Source organism: Neofelis nebulosa, chromosome 5, assembly GCF_028018385.1.
Source record: "Neofelis nebulosa isolate mNeoNeb1 chromosome 5, mNeoNeb1.pri, whole genome shotgun sequence".
Classification (NCBI taxonomy): domain Eukaryota; kingdom Metazoa; phylum Chordata; class Mammalia; order Carnivora; family Felidae; genus Neofelis; species Neofelis nebulosa.
The window spans coordinates 90904322-90931791 of record NC_080786.1 but is presented as its reverse complement, the minus strand read 5'-3'; the positions used below and the strand labels follow the sequence as shown (position 1 = coordinate 90931791).

Here is a 27470-nt window from a genome sequence, read left to right as displayed (position 1 = left end):
AGCCAGCCAATGAGCTGCCCAGCCCAGGGTGCCCAAGCTGCTCCAGCTCGGCTTCTAGGATGCAGCCACCCAAGGATGGCATCCAACCCTTTGTGCTGCAGGTGTGTCTTCTCTCCTACCTCGAGGTGAGCGGGGCAGAGCCTGGCAGCATGCAGAAGGTGCTGGAGTCTGCCCCCTTTCCTCTTATAGGAAGGAAGGAAGGAAGGAAGGAAGGAAGGAAGGAAGGAAGGAAGGAAGGAAGGAAGGAAGGAAGGAAAGGAGTGGAGAGGGGTGGAGGAGGAAGGCGGGAGCGATGTAATAAGAACAGGGACCATAAGGGAACAAAGAAAACTGAACAGCTCATCTGTTAAGGTCACGAAATGGAGGGAGATTTTTTCTTTGGTTTATGTTATTGCTGTTATGGTGGTGTTCGTGCAATAAATAAAACAGCAAAGGGATAAGAGACTGGAGTCTGTGCTCATGCAGAGTTGGTATCCCTGCACATTCCCAGGGAAGGCAGACAGTGTGGAGCCCAGGTTAGGGGAGGGAGAGGCAAGGAGCGACTCCAGCAGGGTTTCCTCCTGGAGGGCTGAGAGTTTTCTTTACCAGGCTCAGTTCCTGGTGATCTGGATCCTGCCAGCTCAGATTCCCAAACTTCCAGAACATAATTGTGTCCCAACTCATTGGGGCAAGGCCATGGGCTGGCTGTGAGCCGGCTGCCATTCCCTGTGCACGCCCCATCGGCACCCAGATCCATCTGGCAGCAAATGGTTGGCTCAGAGAAGCTGGGAGAAAGAGCTCAGGAACACCAGCCCCCATCTGCTCCCCACACATGCTACACACTTCAGCCCAGGGAGGAGGAAGGCTCACAGGTGGTTGGCTGATGGGGAGGGGAGGCTGGGACGCAATCAGGGCACACATAGCCCCGCTGTCTAGCCCTAGCAAGAAGACTTTTCAGAAAATGCTTCCATCACCCTTCCTTGCCAGGTGAGCCCCATCTCTCCTGCACAAACAGGTGAAGAGTGGGTCTGAATGAAGACCAGGTCTGGGATTGCACCACCACCACTGCCCCAAACGCACACCCTCAACATGTGAATATGCACGTGTGTACACACTCAACTGTGCACACACACGCACACACACTCAGATGCCTACAAGGCTTCTGTAGGTACAATAAAAGCCTCACTGCTGCCCTAGCCCCAGGCACCTATGAGGCAGGTCCTTCTCGTTTGGGTGTGGGGGGCAGCACAGGGCCCATGCTCAAAGACCTCTCAGGTGGACAGTATCCAGGAGGTGAGCAAGGCTCGGAGCTTTGTGGAGGGCAAAAGAGAGAGCTTCAGCCCTGGGCCAGGGGATGGGAGGAGAGGAGGGGGGTCTTTAAGAGAAGTACAGTGAGCTCTTTCTGACCTGGTATAAAAGCAGCCCTTCTTAGAGACAGAAAGATGGTCAAGATCTGACAAAGCCCTTCCAGTGCTTAATGAATGTCTCTCTTTAAACCTGGTCATTGGTGCCAAAGTCCCTAAGCTCTGCATTCATGGAGCCCAGTTATAATAAGAATAACAGCTAACAGGCTTACTATTTGCAGGCATTTTTCTTCTATAAGGACTTTATTACTCACCCTACAGGTCCTGCCCCCAGCCCCATTTCCTTTTCAGTAATGGAACTGCCTGGGTATAGAGTGGCCATGGTACGGGCCTGTTGGAGGAACATCTGAAATGCAAGAATTCTGGGAAGGTGCCTAGAAGTGTCTGCTGCTCAGGCTTAAGAACAGCGGGGACACAGAAGGGAGTAGGGAGCAATGTCCTTTTTCTTCTAGAAGTTTTAATTAAGTGACTACAGGTGTGGTTTGCAGGCAGCTGTGGGGAGCACTGGACGAGGAGGCACAGAGAGTGGGCGCTGGGCCAGGGGGGCAGGGTGGAGGGAGGCACAGCTAAGCCTCTGCTTGCTGGGAAAGCAGTGCTGCTAGCTGGTGGGGAGGGACAGTGATGGCTGCTCCCCCGCCCAGCTGCACCTCTCCCGTCTCAGGCCTCGGCCTCAGCAGGGAAGTGACTGAGGCCCCAAGCCAGGGGACATGGATGACTATCTGCAGAAGTGGAGACCAAGGTAGGGACCTGCTGGCCTCCTGCTCCTCCCCATCACCCCCCTTGCCTTTGTGTGAACACTCACACAAAATGCATGGCCCTCGGTTCAAATCCCAACCTGGACATTCCTTAACCTCTCTGAGTTGGTGTCCTCGTCTGTAAGACCAAGCAGGGCAGTTGTGAAGATTAAAAAAGAATGTTTGCAAAATGCACATAGCACTGGCTGGCACCTAGAAAGCACTCGATAAATGTTAGCCATTATTTTATCATCATTATTAGTGTCATGATTATGCGGACCCTCCACATCGCTCACTGCAGATGCTCACAATAGCCTCCTAAGGACACTGCCTATCTTTCATCTCTCCTCCCCAATCTGTCCTACACAGAGCTGCCAGAACAATAGTCTATGGCGATGATTTGGTCACATCATTTTGCTGCTAATAAACCTTCACCGGCTTCCCACTGCCTACATGATCAAATCCAAATCCATCTGGCATGAGCTATCGTTCCTGCCTCCTCTCTGGCCACTCCCTCTCCACCCCACTTCCCCCAGCTCATCCCAAATCCAGCTACCCGCCATGCACTTGCCCACCTCTACTGTTCCCTCTGTTTAGAATGCACTCTCCTCCAACAAAAACCTCTCCATCTTTCGAGGCTCACAGACAATGCTGGCTCTTCTGCAAAACCTGTTCTGACCCCCACACAGCTAATGGCTTCCTCTGCTAACAGATGTGGCGTGTGGTTTATACTAGCATTTATCCATCTTGTGTTTGGCTGTGTGTGTGTGGGCAGTGCTTCTCAAAGTGTGGTCCCTGCACCAGCAGCATCTGTATCCCTTGGGAACTTGTAAGAAATGCAAATTCTCACCCCCACCCCAGACCTACTAGATTCGAAAGTCTGGGAATGAGGCCCGGTAATTTGCTTTAAGCAGCTCTCCACACTCGGATGCACTCTCTGTCAGGGAACCACCGATGCAGGGTACCTGTACCCTGCAGGTGATGCCCAGTGCACAGTGAGAAGTGAGGGGTTAGATCAGATCACCTGGGTAGCTTTGAAAAGATCCTGCTGCCTGGGCCTCACCTGCGAAGATTCTGACTTAATTGCTCTGGGATGGGACCTACGCATCCAGGTTTTTTTCCTCCCAACCTTTTATGAATACCTTCAAGCACACCAAGTAGTTAGAATATTGTACAGTGAACACCTGTATACCCATCACCTAGATTTTATCATCAATGTTTTGCTGTATTTGCTTTATCACATATCTATCTATTCATCATCCTTCTACCCATGCATTCATCCATTTTATTTTTTTGATGCATTTCAAAGTTAATTGCAGACATCATACACATCACCCAAATACATACATGGGAGTGATTTAAGATCCCTCCAGGTGGTTCCACTGTGCAGCCAGGGCTGCTCTGATCTCAGTGGGAACCTCTGACAGCCCCCTAGCCTCAGTTCCCACTGTGAAATGGGGATAGGATTGCTCTGCCTCCCTATCATTGTAAGGATGGAATGAGATCACATCAGAGAAAGCCCTTTGTGAAGGGAATATAATTAACAAGAACCAGTCGCTGACTCCAGGCTCCAGAGAAAAGTGTGCAGAGCTGTTATAGGGTTGCCAGATGAAATACAGGATGCCCAGTAAGATTTGAATTGCAGATAAATAACAGATAATTCTTTTAGTATAAGTATGTCCCAAATACTGCATGAGTCATACTTACACTAAAATATTTCATTGCTTATCTGAAATTCAAATTTCATTTGGGTATCCTGTATTTTCATTTGCTAAGTCTGGAAATAATATCTAAACCCTGTCCTGTGGAGGGCAGCGGGGTCAGGACCCTCCACCCAGAAAAGAGTCAGGGCTGGGCCACAGCGACTACTGCTCTGCCCAGTCAGTCTCTCTGGTGCTTTAGAGCATGTGCCTACAAAGCCAGGGCTGATGGGCAGAGCCAGGCAGGGGTCTGCTTTAAGCTGACATCTGCCCAAGTGTGACTATGACGGCTAGGACCTTGCACATAGCAAAACAGTGTATTAGTCAAGGTTGTTTAGACAAACAGAACCAATAGGGTGTGTGTGTGTGTGTGTGTGTGTGTGTGTGTGTGTGTGTCTGTGTGTTGTGTGTCTGTGTCGAGGGGGGGTGTTTATTTTAAGGAACTGGTTCATGTGATAATAGAGGCTGACAAGCCCAAAATCTGCAGGGTGGGCTGGCAGATTCCCTCTTGCTGAGAGGAGATCAGTCTTTGTTTTATCCAGGCCTTCAACTGATTGGATGAGGCCTACCTACATTATAGAGAGCAATCAGCTTAATTCAAAGTCCACCAATTTACATGTTAATCTCATCCAAAAACATCTTCACAGAAACATCTAGAATAGTTTTTGAACAAATATCTGGGCACTATGGCCCAGCCACATTGACACAAAATTAACCATTACAGCCAGCAAGTCTCAAACATTAGGGCACAAAAGTATCACTTGGGGGAACTGATTAAAATGCAGATCCCCAGGCTCCACCCAGAGATTCTGATGCATTAGGTCTGGCGTGGTGCCCAGGAGCCAGAATTTTAACCATCATTCCAGATGGTTCCAATCCCAAAGCTCCATGGGCCCACTTTGGGAAGCACTACAGTTTGAGCTCAATAAATATTTGCCAACTAAAGGAACGTTGCAGGCAACAGTGTGGGCAGGAAGATGTCCAAGCCAGGGCGAGACTGCCCCTGCAAGACTGCGTGCTGGGGGCTCTGGTGTGGGGGCAGCGAATGGCAGATGGGAAGCCTGCCAGCTAGTCCTGCCCCAGGTGGGGATCCACAGCAGCATGTGCAGAGAGACATGGGAGACAGAGGGCAAGACCGTGCCTACCCAAGCCCTGGAACTAACCTCAGGAGTGAAGCCCTGAACCTGAACCTCCCCGAACCCCACTCAGACCCTAGAATGCTCCCGTCTCTCCAGCGTGAGTCTACGTGCTCAGCCTCTCATGAGCCGATGAGATCATGGCTCAGGAATCTGTGCAGTCGGTTGCCCCTGAAAAGAACCACTCACTCGGCTGGGGAAGTGAGCAGCTGAATGCTCACAGGCCAGCGGGGGAGGCTGGGTGTCGGGCTGCGGGATCGCAGCCTCCCAAACACCAGCCAGCCAGCATTCTTCCTTTTCTGCAGAAAGGAGGAAAATTGATCCAGGACAGTAGAAGCCCATTATAACTCAGCTTGTTTTTTAATGGACTCCCATAAACCATGGGTCAAAGTTATGTCCCTGAAAACCTAACAGCTAAATAGGTAACAGCTTGGGAGTGAACGAAGTTAGGCAGGCAGAGAAACTCGGTGGTTGATTAGCCAGTCTCCCAGTACTAGCTTCTCAGAGTAATATATTAGGGGAATGGAAGCCTCAGCCATGAGGCCCAGAGTAAGGCTCTGCAGGGTTGTAGAGGAAGGACACAGGCTCCATTCCAGGAGACTCATTCACACCCAGCTCTCCACGGAGCGTGTAGGTACTCCATAAATGCGTGATCAGCCTAACTGGGCAACGGGTGAGGCAAAGCACAGGGCAGGAGAGGAAGCTGAGGACTGTTCCTTCTTCTAGGCCCATTCGGCACCTGTTACCATGTCCTGTAGCTCTAGGCCGCTCTGTCTCTGCCCCTTTCCTGGGATCTCAAAGCCACCACGCTCCCTCACCTCCAGTCATCCTGCCCAGGTGCTTCTGACTTCTTCAGCTGGTCCTGAGATTGCATAGTGGCTGTGAGTGGGGGTTCAGAGGGAGATGTGGGGTGCAAGGAACACCTCAAAAGAAAGGATAAAGGGTTGGGACTCTACAGACTGGAAAAGGAACAAAATATCGGTGGAACTGGAGTTACGGGGGCAATCAAAATTTTTAAGTCTCTGAAGGGCTATCACCTAGAGAGGATGACCAGAGACAGCCACTGCTCCAAGGACAAAACAAGGCAAAGAGCATAGGAAAAATGAGAACCGAAGCCAGGGGGCAGACTTAGCTCTCAGAGCACTTGGAAATGCCGCGCCGCCTGACACAGACCACAGAAGTTGGCCCTGCAGCCTGGCTTCCCTGACCACCCATTATGGCTTGTCATCCATGAACATTTTTGCACCCTCCCTGAGTCTATTCCTATATTTAGCTTATGCCACCTCTGGGGGTTACAAGTTCCACATACACTTACTACCTGCCATGTAAATAGCACTTACTTACTCACGTTTGTGCGAAAGCTGCCTTTTGCCAGATCCTCATTCTGATTTCAGGGACTTGGAGATCAAGTCCATATGTCACCTCAACCACAGCGTTAATAGGGAGATGGCATTCACAGTGCGGATGGTCCCCACCTCCCGATTTCCTTCCTGTCCTGGAGTCCTGGTAGACTCAGTCTCACCTCGAAAAGACAATCCTTTCATGAAAGAACAACAGGCTACATGTCCGGTTTTGCTGAGGTCAGAACCAAATGCCGTGCTCTTTCCCTCACTGTAACCCCTGGCTATTTGGTTAGTCTTTTTGTCCAAACCAACGCATAAGGCCAAAGCCTTTAGGGAAATACTTCCAACAGCTTCTTAGATTGGCTGGGCTGTGTCAGACCAATGGCATCTCCCAACTTGTGGACATGACTTTACTTATTTTCCCTAAATGGCCTCATACATCTGAGGTAAAGTGGAGCTGACACTGTTTGGGGCCACACACACCAGCTGACCTGACATTTCATCACTCGGAAGCTTTTGATGTCATCCACATTTTCTATGAGACTCTGCCTTTGGCTTCCCCCATGTGAAAAAGTATCATTTCCTTCTGTTTTGTTAGGCCAGTCTCATGACACAAACCCCTCTCATCCCAGGATGACCTACTGTGATGTCGATCTGAAAGACTCAAGGAAGGTCTCCCTGTCTCCAGGGGTGTGGGATGCTGGGCAGGGCAGTGGAAATCCCACGTTCTCTGGAGAGCTTCAAGGTCAAGGCAAGGCTGATCATTCTAGCCAGCACAGCTCTTCCCAGGGGCAGGGCAATGGCTCAAATTACTATAATTTTTTATTGTGGTGAAAAATGCATAACATAAATTTACCATTTTAATCATTTTTAAGTGTATAGTGACATTAAGTACATTCACATTGCTACCATCACCACCATCCATCTCTAGAACTTTCTTCATCTTCTCTAAGTGAAACTCTGTACCCATTAAACACTAACTCCTCATTCCCTCTTCTCTCACAGCCCCTAGTAACCATCTACTTTCTGTCTCCATGAATTGAACTACTTTAGGTACCTCATATTAGTGGAATCATACAGTATTTGTCCTTTTGTTACTGGCTTATTTCACTTAGCGTAACGTCTTCAAGATTCATCCATACTGTAGCACGTATCACCAAAATATTTTTTAACGTTTATTTATTTTTGAGAGAGAGAGGGAACTAGAGCATGAGCGGGGGAGGGGCAGAGTGAGAGAGGGAGGCACACAATCTGAAGCAGGCTCCAGGCTCTGAGCTGTCAGCACAGACCCCAAGCTGGGGCTCAAATCCACGAACCATGAGATCATGACCTGAGCCGAAGTTGGACACTTAACTGACTGAGCCACCCAGATGCTCCCAAAATATATTTTTAAAGTAAGCCTTATGCCCACTGTGGGGCTTGAACTCTACTGACGGAGTCCATGGGTCCCATGCTCTACTGACGGGTCCCATGCTCTACTGATCAAGGGTCCCATGCTCTACTGATGGGTCCCATGCTCTACTGATCAAGGGTCCCATGCTCTACTGACGGAGCCAGCCAGGTGCCCCCTCACCAAAATATTTTTTAAGACCTGTCAGCAGGTGGCACTGTGAAGGCATGATGAACTGAGAATGGGCCCATTTACCAGAGTGGCACCCATAAACACGGACATGTGCATGCACTTGGCTCCTGCAGATCCATGTGTATAAATGTGCATGTGCTTACAAACTCTCCTCCATGTGACCTCCACGAATCCCAGAGGGCTGCCCTCTGTCATCTAGGAGCATTACCTCTAGGTAATGCACAGACCTCCTTGTGCATTACAGACATGAGAAGGGCTCGTCACAATGCCAGTCCCAGGCCCTGCAGAGATTGCTTCGGGCAGAGTACATCAGGTGATGCTGAGTCAGGGGGACCAGGCGCCATGCAGTCATGGGAGCTGTTGCATGTGCAATAAAAAGAGGACTTGACCTCAGCCTGAGCTCATGTGTGGACAGTTTGCATTGGACAGCTTCTTGTGAAAACCGACAGACAAGTGCTCTGTCGGGAAATGAGGTCATCAGGGTTTTGGAGACCTAGCCGGACCTACGACAGTCAGCTCTAACTTGCTACTTCCATTCCAGGGGGTGTTCCCATCCTCTCTACTCAAGTAACCCCTGGACAGCACAGGCCAATGGCAAGACATTGTCCTGGGGGTTCCACAGGGAGGACAGACTAAGCAAGAAGTTCCAGGGTGTCTGGGTAGAATGAGACAAGAACGCCACAGCTGTCACACAGGTAAAGCTTGACATGAGCCACAAGAGAGGCACATCAGCCACTGGTTTTTCTGAGCAGAGAGAGAGAAAGAGAGAGAGCACTTTCAGAGCAGGGACAGCTCTTCAGAGGAGGTGGAACTTGAGATCAACAGAGTCCTGACAGCAGATACAGGAGATGAGGCAGGAACCGAGGTGCGGCTTTGGGAGTCAGCCAGGATTCAGTGCAATATGCATGGATAAAGTCTCTGAGTCAGAATTCTGGGTCCAATTCCAAGTGCTTTGCATTTAGCCATGTGACTATGGCAAGCCACCAGGCCCTATAGGCTGTTGTTCCTAATGTCAGGAGCATGGCTGGAGTGATGGGAGAGAAGGTTGAGACCTCGTTGTGGAGGGCCTTTCGTGCACTTAATTCAGGGAGAAGCTGGCAGCCATTCAGTGCTCTAGAGCAGAGGCTCATGCTCCTCTTTTTTAAGCCACAGGCTTGCTGGGGGATGTGGGAGTCTCTCTTGACCAGTGCCCTCCCATGAGACTGCCCTGGTTAGCCTAACACTTCCAATCTCTTCTTCATTTCCCACTTCGGGGATTCCCTCCAGTGAGTGCATAATCCCTGGAAGAGGGTTTCCTCTGGCTTCTGGGAGGATTTACAGCCCCCTCCCAGCACCCGTTCACAAAATCACGAAATGTGAACTCTAAATAATTTATAAACATGTTAAATAAGACTGGTTCTAGCCTTGATCCCTGGGGAGCTCGCTGTTAATACTTCCCTCATTTAACATCAGCCTGAGCCAGACATCATTAGGAAGGGAAATCTCCTTCTCTCTCTTTTAAAAATCATGTAGCTTAAATGGTTTGGGATTATTTGCTGCTTTGAATCATTCTTGCCACTGCTCCCTCCCATTACGGGGATAATTAAGAATTGACTATGGTTGGCAAAAAGCATTCAACAGCCAACTTTTCATTTGGTTTTTCAAGTGCCCCCGCCCTCCCTGCCCACCCCCCAGTCTTCCTTTTCTTGTCCCTGCAGCCTTGCAGCCCGGTCCCCAGGGCTCCCCCCACTCAGGTCTGCTGCCTATAAACACACTTGGGGCCCCATGGAAACCACACACTGAATGGAGGGAAAGCAGGGAGGCCATTCACTCTCCTCTTATTCCACTGCCCCATTTCCTCCAGGCACCTTGCCTGGTGTCCCTTGGGCCCGGGGCCAAAGTGTGTTTGTTCGGCTGCCCTGGTCACCCAGGAATGGGGTGGGCTCAGATCCCAGGCCTGTCCCCCAGCTGCTCATTCTTTCTTTCAAGAGTCACTCTCTCTGACGGGCTAAGGCAGGATTAGAGGCTTCAGGAGGAAGAGCATGTCTCTGAAGAGCATGATCAGAAGAAGGGGTCATGATACCGGGTGACCTCCAAGGCCAGCCAGTCAGGGCACTGTGGGGTGAGGTACCACCTGTCTCCATCTTCCCCGCCCCACCACCACACACAGAGCCTCCTCAATCTCCTGCTGATCAGAAAAGGCAAGGGGCTGGGGTGCCTGGGTGGCTCAGTCAGTTAAGCACCTGATTTCGGCTCAGGTCATGATCTCACAGTCTGTGAGTTCGAGCCCTGCATCGGGCTCTGTGCTGACAGCTCAGAGCCTCGAGCCTGTTTCAGAGTCTGTGTCTCCTTCTCTCTCTGTTCCTCCCCCATTCACACACACACACAGACACACACACTCTCTCTCTCTCTCTCTCTCTCTCTCTCTCTCTCTCCCTCTCTCTCTCTCTCTCTCAAAAGTAAATAAAGATTTTAAAAAAGAGAAGAAAGGAAAGAAAAGGCAAGGGGCACCCAGCCAGCCTAATTCTTTGAGGGCAGCCCCCAGACTGGGGTGACCTCTATTTCCCTGCCCCCAGCCAGAACCACATCTCAATCATTGCACGGATTTTCTGTCTCTATCTCCATGTCACTGATTTCTAGATTTCTAAATTCTTTTTGTAGTCTAACTTCAATCTTTTCTGCTGTAGGTTCAATGAATTATGGGTTGTTCTGGGTTCAGGAAGCAGAGGCTTTGTCTCTTTCCTCTAATAAATCATCATGGAAACAAAAACCACCCATAAAGGCACACAGGTAGTTGAGCTACCTTTTCGGGGAGATTGGGATCAGAACGGAGAGAAGCTTCTAGAGTGGTTGCCAAAGGTCTTTTTCTCCACCTGGGCGGTGGCGTAGGGCATTAACCTTAATATAACTTGTTACTAAAACATCTATGTTGTGGTTTTCTATATTTGTTTTCTAATATCTCAACTAAAGTTAAAAGGAAAAAATAAATCATCATAGTGTTAAAAATAATCAGTCATTTGAATCATCATTCAGGCCGCCCTCCCTATGAGCTCTTCTTTGGGGTGAAAAACCCCAACTTCTTTAGCATCTCCTCCAAGGTTCAGGCTCCTGCACCAAATGGTTAGCTAAACCCTGTGACATTTGTCTCAAGGGACCATTTCAGGCCAGGTGCTGCTGGCCCACTTAAAAGGGCAGAGTTAGCACTTCCCTGAGCTTCCAGAAGAGGTTATATGACTGTTTTGTGCTGGGTTACTAATAAATATCTACATATAGAGAGAATTTGGACTAAGAATTATCTATACAGAGAGAATTTGGACTGAGAATTATCTATATATAGAGGGAATTTGCCTTTCATGGCAACCTGGTAGTGAGGTGGGAAGGGGCCCATAGCCCCCACTTAACCCCTAAAGGTTCAAAGTACTCAAGTTTACCAAAAAGAATGAAGACTCAGGCAGTTCATCTCAGCCAAGCACCTAGTAACTGCTCAATAAATGGTAGCTATCATGACTCCCCCCATTACCACCGCTGTGAAGAAGAGGGGTGGGGGTGGCAGGGAATGTGGTATATGAAGGGAAAAGAGGGGGAGGGAGAGAGAAACAAGGGCAGGTCACCCTCAGGGTTTGGCCCTAGAAAGGCATTAATTCATCAGCTTCATAATGTCCTGCTGTGAAAAGAGGTAAATAAATAAACAGCTGGCAGGGCTGATAGGAGCCACCCTTAGCATCTTACAGTATTTTGCTTCAGAGGGTTTGCCCATAATTCTCCAACTAACCTTCCCCCCTCCCTTCTCATTGGCTCCCCAAGTGGCTCCCATAGGCTCATTCATATAGGGTTGTCCTCCAGGTATTGGAAGCTGCAAACGTAGGCCCAAAGGCCCAGAGTGGACCCTCCTCTTGGGGATGGGTTCACTGTTAGGAGGGTGTCTGGGTTTACTCCTAAAGTCCTCTTTCTTTGTCCCTTGTCAGTTGGGGGCTGCCAATGTGTCCATGTCTCTTTGTATCCATCTGTGGTCTTTATCTCTTTGCTATCTCCAGCACTCTTGGACTCCTCTGCTCCAACCAAAAGCCACAGTGGAATTCTGGGTGTATCACACATGTTTTTCTTTAAGAATAATGACAAAGGACGCCACAGAGGAGGGAAGAGGAAAGTAGATTTCATTCTAAATTTGCTGAACACAGGAGATTCCCCAGAGACAAGACTGAAAATGTGAAGGCCTGGAAGAAACACGTAAAGCAAAAAAAATAATTCCCCCTCTGTTTTGTCCCAAGGACTTCTTTGAAACAGATTATTTCAAATATGTTTCGGCATTCTAAAACTTTTTCAGCATGAATAAAGTGTTGAGGATGGAGTGTTTTTACGTTTCCAAACCGTTTCTAAAAATTACACAATAAGATTTTATGTTAAACGAACTGTATCAATCTTTTTGTCTGCATATAATGATGTGCCTTGTTTGACATTCCTTTCTCAATGACCTCCTCCAGAAAAATCAATTGTTCCTGGGAATCCAAGTACATCTCCACTTATAAGTACAGAGGAAAGTAAAATAAATTGCTTTAATCAAGTATGGGAAAAATTTTGTCCTCAGCAACTCAAATTGTTGTGGAAGCCCTGGGTCCAGGATTCAGAGGCAGATTTGCAGGCAGGCGGGAGGGGAATAGCCACAGTGCTTAACAGAGCCACTAAAATAAACACAAACTATGCCCTAGCTGCTCAGGGCTGCAGACAGTGATGGTATCAGTGGAGGCCTGAGTCTAGGGAAAGCAGGGTTGGGGGGGGGGTCCCAAGCAAATCCCCCCAACATGGTGGCCTTGCTTGCCATCCTATGGCTCCAATCTGCCCCCCAAAATATCTTATTGCACGTGACGGACATGGAGCCATACTTGGAAAAACATGGTGCAAATCAAGAGATGAATTAATATGTGAAAAAGGAGAGAAGTTTGTCTCCAACTAGGCAAATCTTCAGTTTTCAAGACTCTGGAAAGACCACAAAAATGCAGGGTTGGAAGAATCCAGAATCACTCAAGGTGAGGGCTCAGAGGATCAGGCTGCTTACAGAAAGTTCTGTGGAGCAAACTGCATCCAGCGAGATTGGAAGGTCTCCCTCTTCTTTTTTCCACAATTCCCTTTCTGAAAATAAGTGCTTTTCTGTTTCTCCCAGCACCAAGTCCAGAAAACATAATACTGTCCTTTGTCTTGTTCTAAGTGTATTTATTGTAGATGGAGTCTTCTGTTCAAGGTTTTACTACTTCTTAAAAACGATCAGAAGAGAAAGGATGCCAGGCTTCTGAAAGGGTGGGCACTTCACAATGGGAAACTTGGAATTATTAGCAGAATAAACTGCAGCAATTTCACATACCCAGCAAGCTAATTTTCTTTTTTAAAAAATCAATTCTATACAACCATTTTTGATGTTTCAAAACAAAGGGAGATCACCAAAGAAAAGTTTTAGATGTATGTTCATTTTCTTTCTAATATTTGAAAAAAAAACATTCAATCACTTTTCCTCATGCCTCCCAAATTTCTGAGAATGTTTAAATCCAAAATACCACACTCCAGGTGTTCCCCAGAAAGCAGAAGGAGAGGGAGGATGGGGCACTGGGAGGGGAGGCCCACTCCAGACACATGTGTGCACATGTGTCTATTTGTGTGTTGGTGTGTGTTCCCCTCCCCACCCCGCCCCTCCCATGCAAATGGTGGACAGAAAGAAACAAGGGACACACACACACACACACACACACACACACACACACACACACACGGAAGGGCATCCACTCAGCCAGGAAAAAACTCTCAGCTGAGGTTAACCCCATAACCCTGCATTCGCTCTGCCCTCTTCAAAAGAGATTTTGAATTCTTTCCCCAACTTTGCTGCACTTTCCATGAGAATGGGGATGTTCCTGCATAAAACATGAGTTTGGGAGTGAAGGAGCTGCAGGCTTGGGGGAGCCTTGGGGAGTTAGGGGGAGTGGGCAGGGAGAACAGAGCAGTGGGGGAAGGGAAGGGAGGCTGTTTTCTCAGGCTGCATTTCTTGCAGGCTCCTTGGAGACCAGAGAAAGGCCGGGAAAGGTCTCAGCTGGGGCCAGCCGCTCACAGAACCAGTGCAAAGCGGGATGCTGAGCGTGACCTGATGGAGCCTGACCAGCAGGGGTTTGAGGACCTCCAGGAAACTGATGCCAGCTGTCTGCACCGAGCAAGGAGAGAGGCTTTGAGCAAGGGGAAAGGCCTGCAGGAGGAGGGAGGAAGCCAGTATTAAAAGCTGTGGACTGTGGCACTGGTCCCCCCTTTAGACTGTCAGTTCACAGAGGGCAGGGACAAAGGTTCTATTTCTTTCGGTATCATCACAGAATCCAGTCTAGCGCCAGACCTTTTGCACCTTGTTGTGTGAATGGCTGCAGGTGGCCAGACAGGATTCCTAGCCTGTTATCAGCACCCCAGCGAGTAGGATTTAGGGGTCTGTGAGAGGTCTGCTCACCGGCAAACCGGTTATTAGTATTGCTTGAATTAACTCAGCAATGGGCTAAATGCCAGCAGCGGGAGAGAGATGTTAGGGCATTCTGCTCCTCTGGGGAGAGAGGCATTATTAAAGTCACTGGGGCAGACCTGTGGATGCTGCTGTGGGGGGTGTGCGGGGAGGATCAGAGCAGGGCATCCCGCGAGGTGAGCAGCCAGCCGTGGTTCTCAGGTCTGCGGTGTGCACGCGCCCCAACCCCAGGTTTCTGATTCTGCGGTCTAGGGGGAGGCCTGAGAATCTGCATTCCTAACAAGTACTCAGGTGATGCTGATGCTGCCGGTCTGAGGACCACACAAAGAGGACCCCTGTTCCAGTACAGGTCTTCATTTTATATACGATGGACAAGCATCGATGCTTTAATGGTAGAGCCAGGTACCAACAGCCCCTTTCTCGGAGCCCTGAGCTTAGTGGAATAGGAGAATGTGGAGGTGAGCTGAGGAGAGGAAAAATATCAGAGAGCTAAAATCTAACATATCCCCTCCCTCTATCCTCCACGTGTTCAGGTAGAGTTTCCAGGAACACCAGCCACGTGGGTCCCACTGGAGGGTCGGAGTGGGCAACCAGGGAGGAAGTGACAGTTCCAAAGCTGGACAGGCAGACAGCAGCAGGAGGAGGAAAGGCAGGAGCAAACAGATTGTGGAAAGCAATTAACCGAGAGCAGAGAATAGAGGGGCACCAAGGAGCCTCCTGCCAGCCCCGGGGGGCAGAGATTAACAAGCCCCTTTAGGACCTGGCAGTTTGGGAGCAGCCCCACTGCTTCCAGCTGTGACTTGACCCCACAACTCTGTTATCTCCCCAAAGCCTTGGGGTGGGGCCTGGAAAGCTCTCCTGGGAGAAGAGCCAAAAACCCAATTAATCTGGACCTCAAATGGGCTCCCACAGCTGTGTGAGGACCACCATGTCTCAATCAGCCTCCATCCTTCTTCCCCTGGCTGTCAGTGCCGTGAAGCTGGAGAGGGTGTCACCCGGCACCGGGCTGGCAAGCGCTCTATAAAAGTTGGATAAAGAAATGGATGTCGTAATGAATGTAGCTTCCTCTTCCCAAAGAAGCGGGCTCTGCCCTCAGTATACTTCCTCAAGAGAAGTCATATCTGCTTAAGCTTTCAGTGTAACTCCCAGGTGGGGATGGCCAGCAGGGCTCCTGTTGCTAACTGGCATGGGCAGAAGTCCCCTTCACAATGCCACATCTCTCCACATCTCTCTCCCTCCCTGCTCCACTATGGGAAAAAAGGTTTTTGCATCTGACGAGCACATGTTCTGGGAGTCTGACAGAGTCTGACCTCTACTCAGGGAACTGGGCTGGGAACCTCATGACCACCCATCCAGTTCCCAGACTCAGGCCCTGCTGTTTCCCAGCAGCTACACAGAGGCAGCTGGTGGGCCCGAGGGGGCTGTGTTAGGGATGCTGCCTAATGTCACCAGGGCTCGCTGGTACAAAGAAAGGTCCCACGTGCAGGGCTGTGCCATGACTTTCCCCTGTAAGCTGACCCTGAAACGGCCCACCAAGACCCCAGATGGGGCTTCCTGATTTGTGCCTAGTCTCACATACATAGGCGTGTGCCCTCTGTGGGAGCAACGAGGGCTTCTGTCCTTCCGAGTCACCTCTCTGTCTCTGTTCCACAGCGGAGGAGTCTCATGTAAGCCCTGGAAGTTACATAAACCCAGGCCTGGCCCTGCCCATGGGCCCTGTATTCCTATATGACCAGCCAGCCCCGAAAAACACAGAAAAGTAGGTGGGGACCCAGCTCCCTCTTGGGACCACAAAACTGCAAACCTCAGAGCATTATCACAACACTATAGGTTCAAAAGCTGCAGATCACAGAGCTGTTTATTGCCCCAATACTCCACCTATAATGAGATTTCTCTCCTCTTCTCCAATGCCCATCAGGCTTTTCAGAGAATAACTGGCTTGCTGAGGGAGACAGGGCCAGGAAAAGGGAAGGTCAAAGGCTCCCAAAGAGTTGCTGGGGAAAACAGTCTGTGTACTTAGGTGGAGACCATGGAGACTCGGGCCTAAGGACAATGTGCTGTGGCTTAGCTGGGATGACCAGAGAGGCCAGGCAACACTGTGCAGCCACCTCCCCATTCCTGCAGTTCAGACACTGTTTGTTTGGGGACTGTAAACTTACCCACCAGAATCAAGCATCATTAGAAGATATAATCTGCTGAAATGGATCACGGGAGGTATTTCAAAGCTCAGCAGGCTGATTAGATGATGATTTGCTGGTTCATGTCACCTGAAGCACCTCTCTGCTCTATTCGACAAATCAGAATTTGGCCATCATTTCTCTGCAGCATGGGGCTTTCTGTAAGTCCCTCCTCTGTGCTGGGGGTGGGAGGGTCTGCCTTCCAGCTCTGAAGACAAGTTTCAGCAGAGTAGATGGGAGGCATGGAGAAAAAGGGCTGGCACCTGCTTATTCAAGGAGGAAGGAAGGACACGCCTTAGCCAGCTTCTCTACCTGCCCCCCCCACCCAGAGTCACTGTCAGATAAAAGATCCAAGGGCTTCACACACACACACACACACACACACACACACACACACACACACACCATGCTGCCTCTGCCCACATTATAGGCTCTGAAATATCTCCTCCTTTATGAAGTCCTCCTGGATTGATGAAGGGCAAGACCACCATGATCCCACAGAGATTCTGATAAACCAAGAAACTCAAGAGCCTTCTTCTCCCCTTGATTGTTCTTACTCATAAGTAATTTGCCTAGAAGGATGAAACTTAATCCAAACAAGGCACAGAATCCTTTCGATTGGTTTATCTCTTTATTAGTACGTAATAGGATGTCCATCTCACTCTGCAAGTTCCCCAAGGCAGGGCTGGCCTCCACATCATTCATTCAGTACAGGGTCCAGAAAGCTGCAACCAAGTGCGTGTGCATATGTACGTGCACATGTGTGCATATTCACACTTGCCCTGGGTACAGAACCCATCCTGGCTCCCATGCCACTTTTGGCTTTTGGGAAAATGTCAGGAAGAAATGGTGGTATCCTGGAGCGGGGTTTTCTTTCCCAGACCTCATCCCCCACAGAAGGGAGGCTCTACCCAGCCCCACTGACCCTGACCACTATGTTTCCACCAAGAAAATCTGGAAGTTGGTGGACACAGGGGAGGGCTAGAAGTGATTCTCCACCTACACTGAGTGAGATCACTCAAGCCCAGACCCCAGGTGTCTGTATTCCTAGGCCAGGGATGGCAACACTTCACTTGGCCACATTGGACCCAGTCCCATGAGGCCAAAGGAGAGACTATAGAAGCAACAGCATTAACATGAACCAGCAATTCTCAACTGCTGTAATTTTGTCCCTGGGCAAAATGTGGTAACGTCTGGAGATATTTTTTGGTGTCACAAACGAAAGTGGTAGAGTCCAGGGATACTGTTAAACATCCTACAGGGCACAGGACAGTCCTCCCCCGCCCCCCCCCACCAAGAATCATCCAGCCCCAAATTTCAGTGGTACCACTGCTGAGAAAACCTGCCCTAAATACACACTGCTTGCCCAGCTCTAAGCCATGATTTTGGAATCATAAGGTCAGAATTCTCAAATGAGTCAGAACCACAGTTCTCTAGCCATGCCTTGGATTTCAGATAGGCCTCAAAGGATCGAGGTATAACAGGACATAGGGTTACAGAGTTGTCCCCCAGTGATCCTCCAGAAAGATGTTCTTCAAAGGGACCTCAGAAGTCATCATGTCCAAACGCATTCACTGTATGACACTTATGCAGATATAGGCAGACTGTGCAATCACAAGGGAACAGAAAACATGATCACAGACATGTTTGGAAAGCTAGAAAGCATGCACTTGACTGTGGACTCAAAAGAGACAATCAAGGGCTCATATAGGAGTATAGGAAGTATGACTTCATCCAGCATGTGGCAGCCTCCCAGACCTCCTTATTCCCAGAGGCAGCCCACGCTGAGAACATAACCGCTGAGAACATAACTGTAACCACCAAGGACAGCGCTCTTTTAGAGGGGTAGGCAGGGACCAGGGCTACCACAGAGAGCCCCAGGGTCCCAAGGCCGCATCTCCCCGGCCTTGCTGGGTCTCACTCTGCACATGTGAGGGGGAGACCTGCTGCTGTCCCATGCCCTGCCCTGGGAGTGCTGACAGCAATCTGGCCCTCAGGAGGCAGCCCACGGATCTGAGGGAGCAAGGAAAAGAACTAAAGGGCCCTCTTCAATGGCCCCAGGATGATGACGTCCGAGTGGGAAGAGGCAATAAGCCACATGGCCAGATAGGAAAAGGGGAACCTCACTGAGCCCTTCAACCAGCAGGGTTTGGGCAGCAAGAGTGCAGCTGGCCCCAAAGCCTGAAACACCTGTGAGGAGCAGGCATTTTGGGGGCAGCCTTTCCTCCACATGCTGCTTAGGTACATCTCTACCCAATCGGGAGAGGGAGCCAGTGAGAGAAGCTTCTCCTTTCAGGGACCTCTTTGTCCTAAGAAAAAACACTTGCAGCCCCAGTTGCGTGAAGCTCACCTCCACCCCCCCGCCTCAGGTTGGCCCTGCTCCCTAGATTTTCTACCTCACCCAGCTGGCACGAGGTGAGGCAAATTAATGTCTATTCTCTCTGAAAATAAAGCTGCAGAGCCAAGCCACTGTGACTCGTGCAGGGCATGGCCAATGAACATGAAAAGGGACATCTGTCCAAGTACTCACCACTAGCAGTTCAGCCGCGGGCACCCAAGGCTCAAACACGGTTTAGGCAGGAGAAGCAATCCTGGGGAAGCCAGCACCGTCAGCCCGGCTGTCAGAGCCCAGGCGAGCAACCACGCTCTCATGCTCCTCACCCCCAGGGCTAGCACTCACGACCTCAGCCCCAGCCTAGGAGCAGAGCCAGGGCCGCAGGCACGCCCAGCTCCCAGGTCTCTGAAAGGGGCTGGGGGGGGCTTCCTTGGGATGGTGAGGGGGGGGCCAGGGCTTGAGTCCCTGCTAGTGTTTCTCAGTCCAGGGGACCAAGGCTGCTGCCACTGCTTTCAGGAAGAAACACTTGCTGATAAATCGACCCGGGCTTCTGCGCTCAGGTTAGCCAGAAAACACCTCCGTCCTGTCTGGGGGCTCTGGTAGCTCGGTCTGGCCACAGGGACAGCAGGACACGATGCAGCAGCCTGCCCGAGCAGCTCTGATTGTCCCTCACACTGCTGAGCCTTGCTCCCAGCATCAGACAAAAGCACGGGAAACAGCTTGCAGCCCCAGGCGTGACACACCAATCACCAGCTCCCAGGCTGTCCTCTGGGCCACCCCACAGAGGGCTGGCTCTGTCTCCCGAGTTTCCTCAAAGGCGCCTGAGGATGGTTTGGGATGATTTATCCTCATGGAGTAGACTGCTCATCCCAGAAATACTCCAACTTTGGCTGGACCGGAGAGCAGTGGTGTGATGCTTATGGAGACAGAGAAAAGAGAGACCTGCAAGAGTTTGTGTGTGTGTGTGTGTGTGTGTGTGTGTGCATGAGCGCGCACGCGCGTGGGTGTGCATGTGAGCAGGAGTGTGAGAGGCAGGGTGTGTGCATCTTCCTGGGGTGTCTGTCCCTCTCTCTCCTTCTGGGTTTTGAGCCTGAGGGTGTGTGGGGGGATGGGTGGTGAGAGACACAGATTCCAGAACAGGCAGGAGACACCACTCACCCCCCCTCCCGCCCCGGAGGGTGATAATGCCACCCCTCTAGCTCCCGCCGCCTCCACAGCTGCTGCTGTCAGCAGTCAGCTTCCTCTGCCGCACACTCTCGGGTAACAACTTTGGAGGAAGCAGTGTTTCACAAAAGAGTCAGCAGCGCAATCTCTCTTTTTTCTAGCCCAAGTCATTTCCTGTCCCCATTTTGGTCATCGTCCTCCCTGCTCCCATCCCAGTGCCCACTCTCCCAAAGATGGAGAGCCCAGAAACCTTCCCCATCTTCTCCCATCACAGAGCCATATCCTTCTCCTTCACCCTCCCGGGGGTCCTGGGCTAGGAAAGGAGAAGCCAGCCACTGTGGAGCTTCCCACCAGGGGAAACAGGGAAGACAGTAAGCAGGGTGCAGGCCCTGGAATAGGATGAGTGCTTTGGAGAAAAAGCACCAGGTGTGCCACCCAAGGCCTAGGTCATGGGCTTGGCCATGCAAGGTGGCCACCTGGGCAGCTTGGTCTTGTGGGTAACTGCCTACACTCGGGAGTTAGGCACAACTATGACTTTGAAACTTATTAACTGTGTGATCTTGAGCAAACTGCTAAATCTCTGACATTCAGTGTCCCTACATGAAAACTGGGTGAATGCTGCGAGGGTTCAGCGAGATATGATGTATAAGGTGCCTCCTACATGCCTGGCCTGTATCAGGCCCCCAGGAAAGCCTGGAGCCTGGTTTTCTTCATCTGTGGAATCCTGAGATGGTTGTGGTGGTTCCTACAATGGGAAGGTGTCCAGGGGGCTGACTGGAGAAGAAGGCCTTGGCTCTAAAACACTAAGAGAAGCAGGTAGAAAGTGCAGAGCCAGCACGTAAATCTGGAAAGGAGAGGCTAAACGGAAGCATGCTGGAAAAGTGAGTCTAGCAGAGGAGGCAGAACATAAAACAGAGCAACCGTGCTGGAGAATAGGGCCCACAGGAATTGTAGGAGAGAAGCAGGCATAGTTGTTGGTGGTGGTAGAGAGAGCCGCCTGCCCAGAACGAATGTTGTTAGTCTGAGGTTTTCTGGAAAAGAATCCAGAGACTGAGGCAGAGAGTGGCTGGATGGGCACCAGCAATCAGAAGCCAAAATGGACAGGGGCACCTGGCTGACTCAGCTGGTGGAGCCTGAGACTCTTGATCTCAGAGTTGCGAGTTGGAGCCACATGTTGGGCGCTGAGATTACTTAGATAAACAAACAAACAAATAAACCTTCTTAAAAAAAAAAAAGAGGACAAGCCAAAACGAACAAACTGAGACCTAAATAGAAGAGAGCCAGCTCTACTGGACTCCACCAGAAAACCCTCAATAAACTCCAAGGCCCACAGGGATGGACGATAGGGGAGCCACAACCCAAAGATCTGGGCCTGGAGACAGCTCCAGGGCTGAAGACGCCACAACTGGGGGTTGATCGTGGAGGTCTTGCTTCACACCTGAAGTGACTTTGCCTGGGTCACACATGATTTACACCCGGAAGCCCCTTTTGGCAGAGGAAAAGCTAAGAGGGGCATGGCACCCAAGCTCAAGAGGTGGGCCTGACTGTTGGACAGAGAGGGGGAAATAGGAGAACTGCTAGGGTGGAGAAGTGGTGTTGGCCATGAATGCTCAGACCAGCACCTTCAAAAAGGCAGCCCAGTATCATGGAGTGATGGGGGAACCAGGGGGTTTGGGCTCCAGTCCCCATTCTGCTAGCAACTGGGCCAGGCTACTGGCCTTCTCTGGACCTCTGTATCTTCCTCTTTGAAACGAGACCAGATCTGTGGCCTTCAAACTTTCGTTTGCAGCAGCAGAATCCATTCTTTCAAATGAAATCTTATCTAGAACATCCATATCTAGATCAGATAGAAGTAGAGTTACACTGGTGGGCAGGGAGCTGGGCCCTGGGTGTTCAGCCTCTCTCAGCAACTCTCAAGGTAGCTCACAGGAAGCCCAGAGTTCCTGGAACATGAAACTACAGTCCTAGCTATCTCTGGAGTCCTTTCACCTTTCCGACACCAAGGTTTTTTATTCCCAGGGGAAGTTAAGCAGACGCCAGCTAGGATGGGTACCAGCTAGAGGCCCTAGTAGGAGAGGGTCCCAAGACAGGGAACAGGCTGCCTGCCCCCCATCCCCTCAAGGAGCACCTGCTGGGGCTGCAGGCCCTGCAGGAGAGGCTACTGAAGGTGGGAGCTGTGGCTACATATGGCAGAAGGGAGGCAAGCCTGGTCCCAGGCTCCAGGGTGACAAATGTACTACACGGAGAGGCCAGATGGATGCCCCTGCCCTTGGCACTGTGGCTCCTCCAGGAAACACTGGGCTGCTTTTCAGACCCTGGATGGTTGCAGGCTCACTCTCTCCCCAACTCAGCCAAATCATAAATCTAGCCTGCCAGGGGAGCTGGCCACCCTGACCCCGGCCCTGTGCTTCCCCCGTCTTGGACTTGCCTCATGCCAAGATGGAGATCCAGACACGAGCAGCAGAAGGAGGAACCGTGGGTGGAGCTGGGCCACATGGACTGAGGCTCCTGTCTTAGTTTGGCTTTCCAGAACTCCTTCATCCAGATTTTTCTCTTTTTGCCTTTCGCATCCTTTCCCTCTCCTGTCTCAGATTCTGCCTTGGGCTTTTACCACGCTCCCCTCACACCAGCCTCCTCAGTCAAGAGTTTCAAGCGTGACAGAAATTGGGGAGTGCCACGACACCTCGAAGCCCCAGTCTGCCTTCTCCCTTCCCCGGGCGTCTGGGAAGGAAGCTTCCTCCTGCCCTAGTCCCACTTGGGCTGTTCTCACCCAGGCAAAGGTTCCATTGCTGGAGATGCAGCCTGCCACTGGCAGCTGCCTGGATTCTCTGTCTCCCACAGGGAACACAAACAGCCTCACCAAGGGAGGGTTTTATTTCCTCCTCGGTCCACCTTTGGTTATTTCCTTCCCACTCCCTACCCCTCTCCTCTATCTACATCCCCAGGAAAGAAAAGGTTCATGAAAGGATCTCCCCTGGCTCCCTGCCCCCAGCCTTCCCTGCCTCTCTTGTCAGTGCTTTTTATTGCGAATTCAGCATGTTAATTTGTGTGGTACTTTATGGTTTGTAACCTGCTTCTTTTTTTTTTAATCCTTGTATCCCCAGCACCACGTTTCAGGTATGGAAGCCAAGGTTCAGAGAGCCTGACTCGCTAGTGATGGGGTGGAGACTCAACCTCTGAGCTCTGTGTGTTTCTTACTTTATCACGGCTCTCTTCTCCCCATGTCTATCTCTACCCTCCTCTCTTCTCCACTTTCTTTCTGGTGTCTCATCTCAATCCTTCCTCTGCCCCCACTCCAAAAGACCTCCTCTAGACCACCTGAGGTCAGAGCAGGTAGGGACCTCGGGCCCATCTCCCCCCATCCCCTGGTTTACAGATGAGGAGACTGAGGCCACATTACCAGGCTCGGTCCCCAGGCCTCTTCTCCCTCTCCACCAGGGCACGTAGGTGCCTGCGGGAGGCCGAGAGGGGTAATGGATTTCTGAAGTCATCCTGATTTTATTACTTGAAGCATTTCTAGGGCAGGACGCAGACAAATGCTTGCTGGTGTGCTCCCTCCCTCCCTCCCTCTGCAGCAAAGACTGCATCTCGGCATAATGCTTGCACCCTATTTCACTCAGAAAGGAAAGGTCAAGGTCTCGTGTCTCTGCAGTCAAAGTCACCAGCAGTTGACTTTGAGAAGTTTATCTACTTGCTTCTTGCCTCTACTCCCAGGGCAGGAGACCCTCCCCCTCCCCACACCACACAGAGGGGTTTCTCTCCTTGCTGGGTCTCCTTATTGTCTGTCTCCCTGGGACAGAAATCTTCCCCACCTCTATGGATCACCCTTTCTCATTCTCACTCCCTCGCTTTAGGGCATTCCCCAGTTAGATACAAACTCAGGGGCTCTGCAAACACTGTCTGAGCACTGCCATGCCGGGGACTGCCATGCTGGGTTCGGTGGCATGTGTGGCTGTGCCCAGCTCTCAGCAACCATGCCACGGTCTGTCATGAACCACGGAGCCTGCCCGGGAGCCTTTGTACCGCAGATTGGACGCCATCACCCTCCACGCCAGCCTGATCTTTCCCACCCCCACAGCCAGCCCACAAAGCCATGTCCCAGGTGGCTGTGCAGGCCCTCAGCGTGCTCTTAGTAGGGAGGCCAGTAGAGGTGGCCTGCCAGGCACGACAAACTAGCCAGATAGGGCAGAAAGGACATGGGCTTTGGAATCAAGAACCTTGAGTTGAATCCTGATTATCACTGATTAGCAACTTAACCTTACCTTGAGTGAGTCACTGCTCTCAGCCTCCATTTTTCATCCATTAAATGGGGGAGATAAAGGTTCCAAGTTTATCTATTTCACCAGGTGTAAGAGGATTAAACAAGATGATGCAGGTGAACGGCACTATGCAGAGCTGCCAACATTCCGCTTTATCCACACGGCTCCAAGCCTACCCTGAGAGGTGACTCATTTTTGTTTTAGGACAGTGCCACCTAGCTTCCTCTGTGTGTGGCTTTGTCCCTGACTCCTGGCCTCCCTGAGCCCCCAGGTAGGAGCCTGTAGTCCCATGCTCCCTCTTCCCAAGGGCTCCATTAAGTGAAAACAAAATCCAAGTCTCATCTACTCATTACTAGAAGTGGAGAGATTTACTTCTGAGGCCTTCATTATCACCTAATTGTGTTCCCACTAAAAACTCATTAATTAGCCATTCTAAAGCTGTCGGCACATTTAAATAGACTTATAGACTTACAAACTTTTAGAGTTGGAAGAGAACTTTGGCAAGTCCAACCTGTTCAACCCCTTTATGTTAGAAATGAAGAGGGTGAGGCCCAGAGAGGTCAAGTGACTCAACCAAGGTCACACAGCAGGCTAGTGATGGAATCAGGGCTAGAAACCCAAGCCGTTGAGTTCTAGCCCAGAGACCCTTCTTCCCACTCTGCTACTTTTCTAAAGGAAAGCAATGTCATGCCTCACCTTCTCTCATCTATCCTTTTCCCAAAGGAGTGATTCTAGATTGAGGCATGACCCCACCTGGAAGGAGATGTAAATGTGGAATTTTAAGTAGATATTTTTAAATGATGATATATGTACCTGAGGTGTAACATGCGGAAGGGCCTCATGCTTCCTGGGGGTGGGGGCAGCAGAGGCCCTCCCCTTCCTGGACAATAGCAGACACAGAGACTGGACCTACAGAGCTAGAGGCCGGTGCTGTGGAGGCCACCAGTGGCAAGTTAAATACAGATTCTTGGTCCCCAGCTGGATATCCTGCCTCAGAATCTCTGGCATGGGGCCCAAGAATCTGCATTTTGAGTACCACTGCCTAATAGAGGTTCTAAAAAAAAAGAAAACAGTAACAAACATATACAACAACTACGGAGAGAGAAGAAAAGAGAAATACCATGGAAGTAGACTTCTAATGAAAGGCACACAGGAACAGCCCTCTGGAATGATCAAATGGAGTGAGGGCAGGACTGGGAACAGGGTCAAGGAAGCACAGGTTCCCAAGGGCGGCTCAGGTCCAGGACCCTGGGTAACTGCCCATACCTGGAGCCAAGGTTCTCAGTCCCGGTGGCCACTGGCCCAGTTGTTTCTGAAGCGAGTGTCTGCCAGGAGCACAGTTTGGACCTGAGGCCAAGTGAGGAGCCCGGGAGGCCTGGGTATGAATAGCGAATGCTTCTATGGCACTCGGTGCGCACGGGCTGTCCTAAGTCTTCGTATATATCAACATCAAATTCTACTTCAACTCCGTGGAGTGGGGGCATTGTTAGCACTCCACACTACAGTGAGGAACCAGGCTAGGAAACTAGTCACAGGGCCGTAAGTGGCAGAGCAGGGGCTCAGACCTGACTCCGCTGCACTGCCTCCTGCATCTGGAGAAGATCAGAAGCTCATCATTGAGCCTGGAGTGCACAGTGTTTCTCAATGAAGGAGCCTATGACATGTTTTGAGGGCTATGCCTCCCCTGTGCCCCGCACAGACTTAGATCCCTGGCTTCTACCACCAAATGGCAATAGAGTTTCTAAGTCACCCTCACAACAAAAAGAGCCCCACACTTCTAAGACCCCTGTGTGGGGGGTGGGTCCAACCTAGGAGTACCACCTGAGGTGGGAATGAAGGATGGAGTAGGGAGATGCATTGGCTCCCAGAGGCTCAGCTCCCTCTGTGGGGGGCTGTGGTGGCAAAGGAGCTGGCCGAGCCATGCAGCCATGTGAGGGGTGCCCGGGAGGAGCAGGGGGAGTTTGTATCCAAGAGCCCCTCAATGCTCAGACTACTGGTCTGAGGGATACTGCAGACTACTGCTGCAGGAGGGATAGGCAAGGGTGATGCTGGAAGGAAAAGGGAGAGAGTGAGAAGAAACCATAAATCCAGACACCAAGGCTTGAAAGGGAAACCCCAGGTCAGTCTGAGTGTGGGATTTCCTCAACTGCCTTCCGTTGACCTCAGCATCTCCTTGTGCTCTCGCATGGTAGCACAGAGTGGCCCTGGCTCTCAGAATCTCAGAGGGTGACCGTTTCTGCAGAGGCCTGGGTAGCAGCAGGAGTATCGTAGAGAAAAAGAGAGAAACAAGTCTGAGAACCCAAGCCACTGACTTTAGAGAAGAAACCATCCCCCCACCACCATTTTTTAAAGCTTGGTTGGTGGCAGGAGAAAATTCGCAGAGCGCTAGCAGTCCTGAATGGGCTAGAAGAGCCCTGTGTCCTTGTTTGCGAGGAACCCCTCCATCTCATCATCAGACGTGGCATCAGAGCAGCGCACACGCGGTCCTTCAATCCTTTCTCTCGTAGTATTCAAGACACCAAACCCTCAGCGTGCAACTCTGTGCTTCCCACCGCTCTCCCCTTCAGAACTCCCGGGGACTAAATGCTCAGAATGAATTTGTAATGTACTGAGGAATGCATTCAGATATTATAAACTGTGTTCACACCCACTCATCCCCTTAAAAACCCAGGCTTCGTGACTCCCAAATTCAGTCTCACAGTGAGTGGCCAGGCAAGGTACTCAGAGGCAGAGGGAGTGAGCACAGATAATCCATAAAGTAGAACTCTAAGAGGCGATGACATTCCTCAGGTATTAATTGAGTAACACAGCCCTTTGAAAACTCTAAAATTCTACAGGGTAAGGTAAACGCTAGGTGCTGTGCATCATATGAGAGCAATGTAAAACATAATCCTTGCCCTCCAGGAAACAAGGCATACACACAAAGCCATTTTCGAAATAATGTCAAAATAAGTGTTCTACATAACAATTTCTATTGATGCTCAGAAGCAAAGCAGAGATCGTTTCACCATAACCAAAGGCATAGGCATCAGAACAGGCTGTGCACCACACCATGACAGGCATCGTTAGCAAGGCTCTGGCAGGAGAAGAGTTCAAGTGCAGGAAAACAAAAATAGGTTAGGTCCATGAGGCAATGGGGAGCAAGAAGGGAAGGGCTAGTGTGAGAGCATCATTTTGGGGTGGGGGCAGCAGAGGCCCTCGGCAGGCATGTTCAGGCAGGCAGGCATCACGGAAGGA

At 50.7% G+C, this 27470-nt stretch overlaps 1 protein-coding gene across 5 annotated transcripts in view; it reads right to left on the bottom strand.

Annotated features, from left to right (window-relative positions):
* The window catches only part of SEMA5B (semaphorin 5B), a 119443-nt gene that overhangs the window by 64099 nt on the left and 27874 nt on the right, over positions 1–27470 (bottom strand). Inside the window, exon 1 of one of the 5 annotated variants that reach the window (XM_058731169.1) lies at positions 19006–19171. The exons of the other annotated variants lie outside the window; for them this stretch is intronic. The gene's annotated coding sequence lies outside the window, so the exon portion shown is untranslated. Of the gene's footprint in view, positions 1–19005; positions 19172–27470 lie in introns of those variants that run through there. 5 annotated transcript variants of the gene reach the window in all.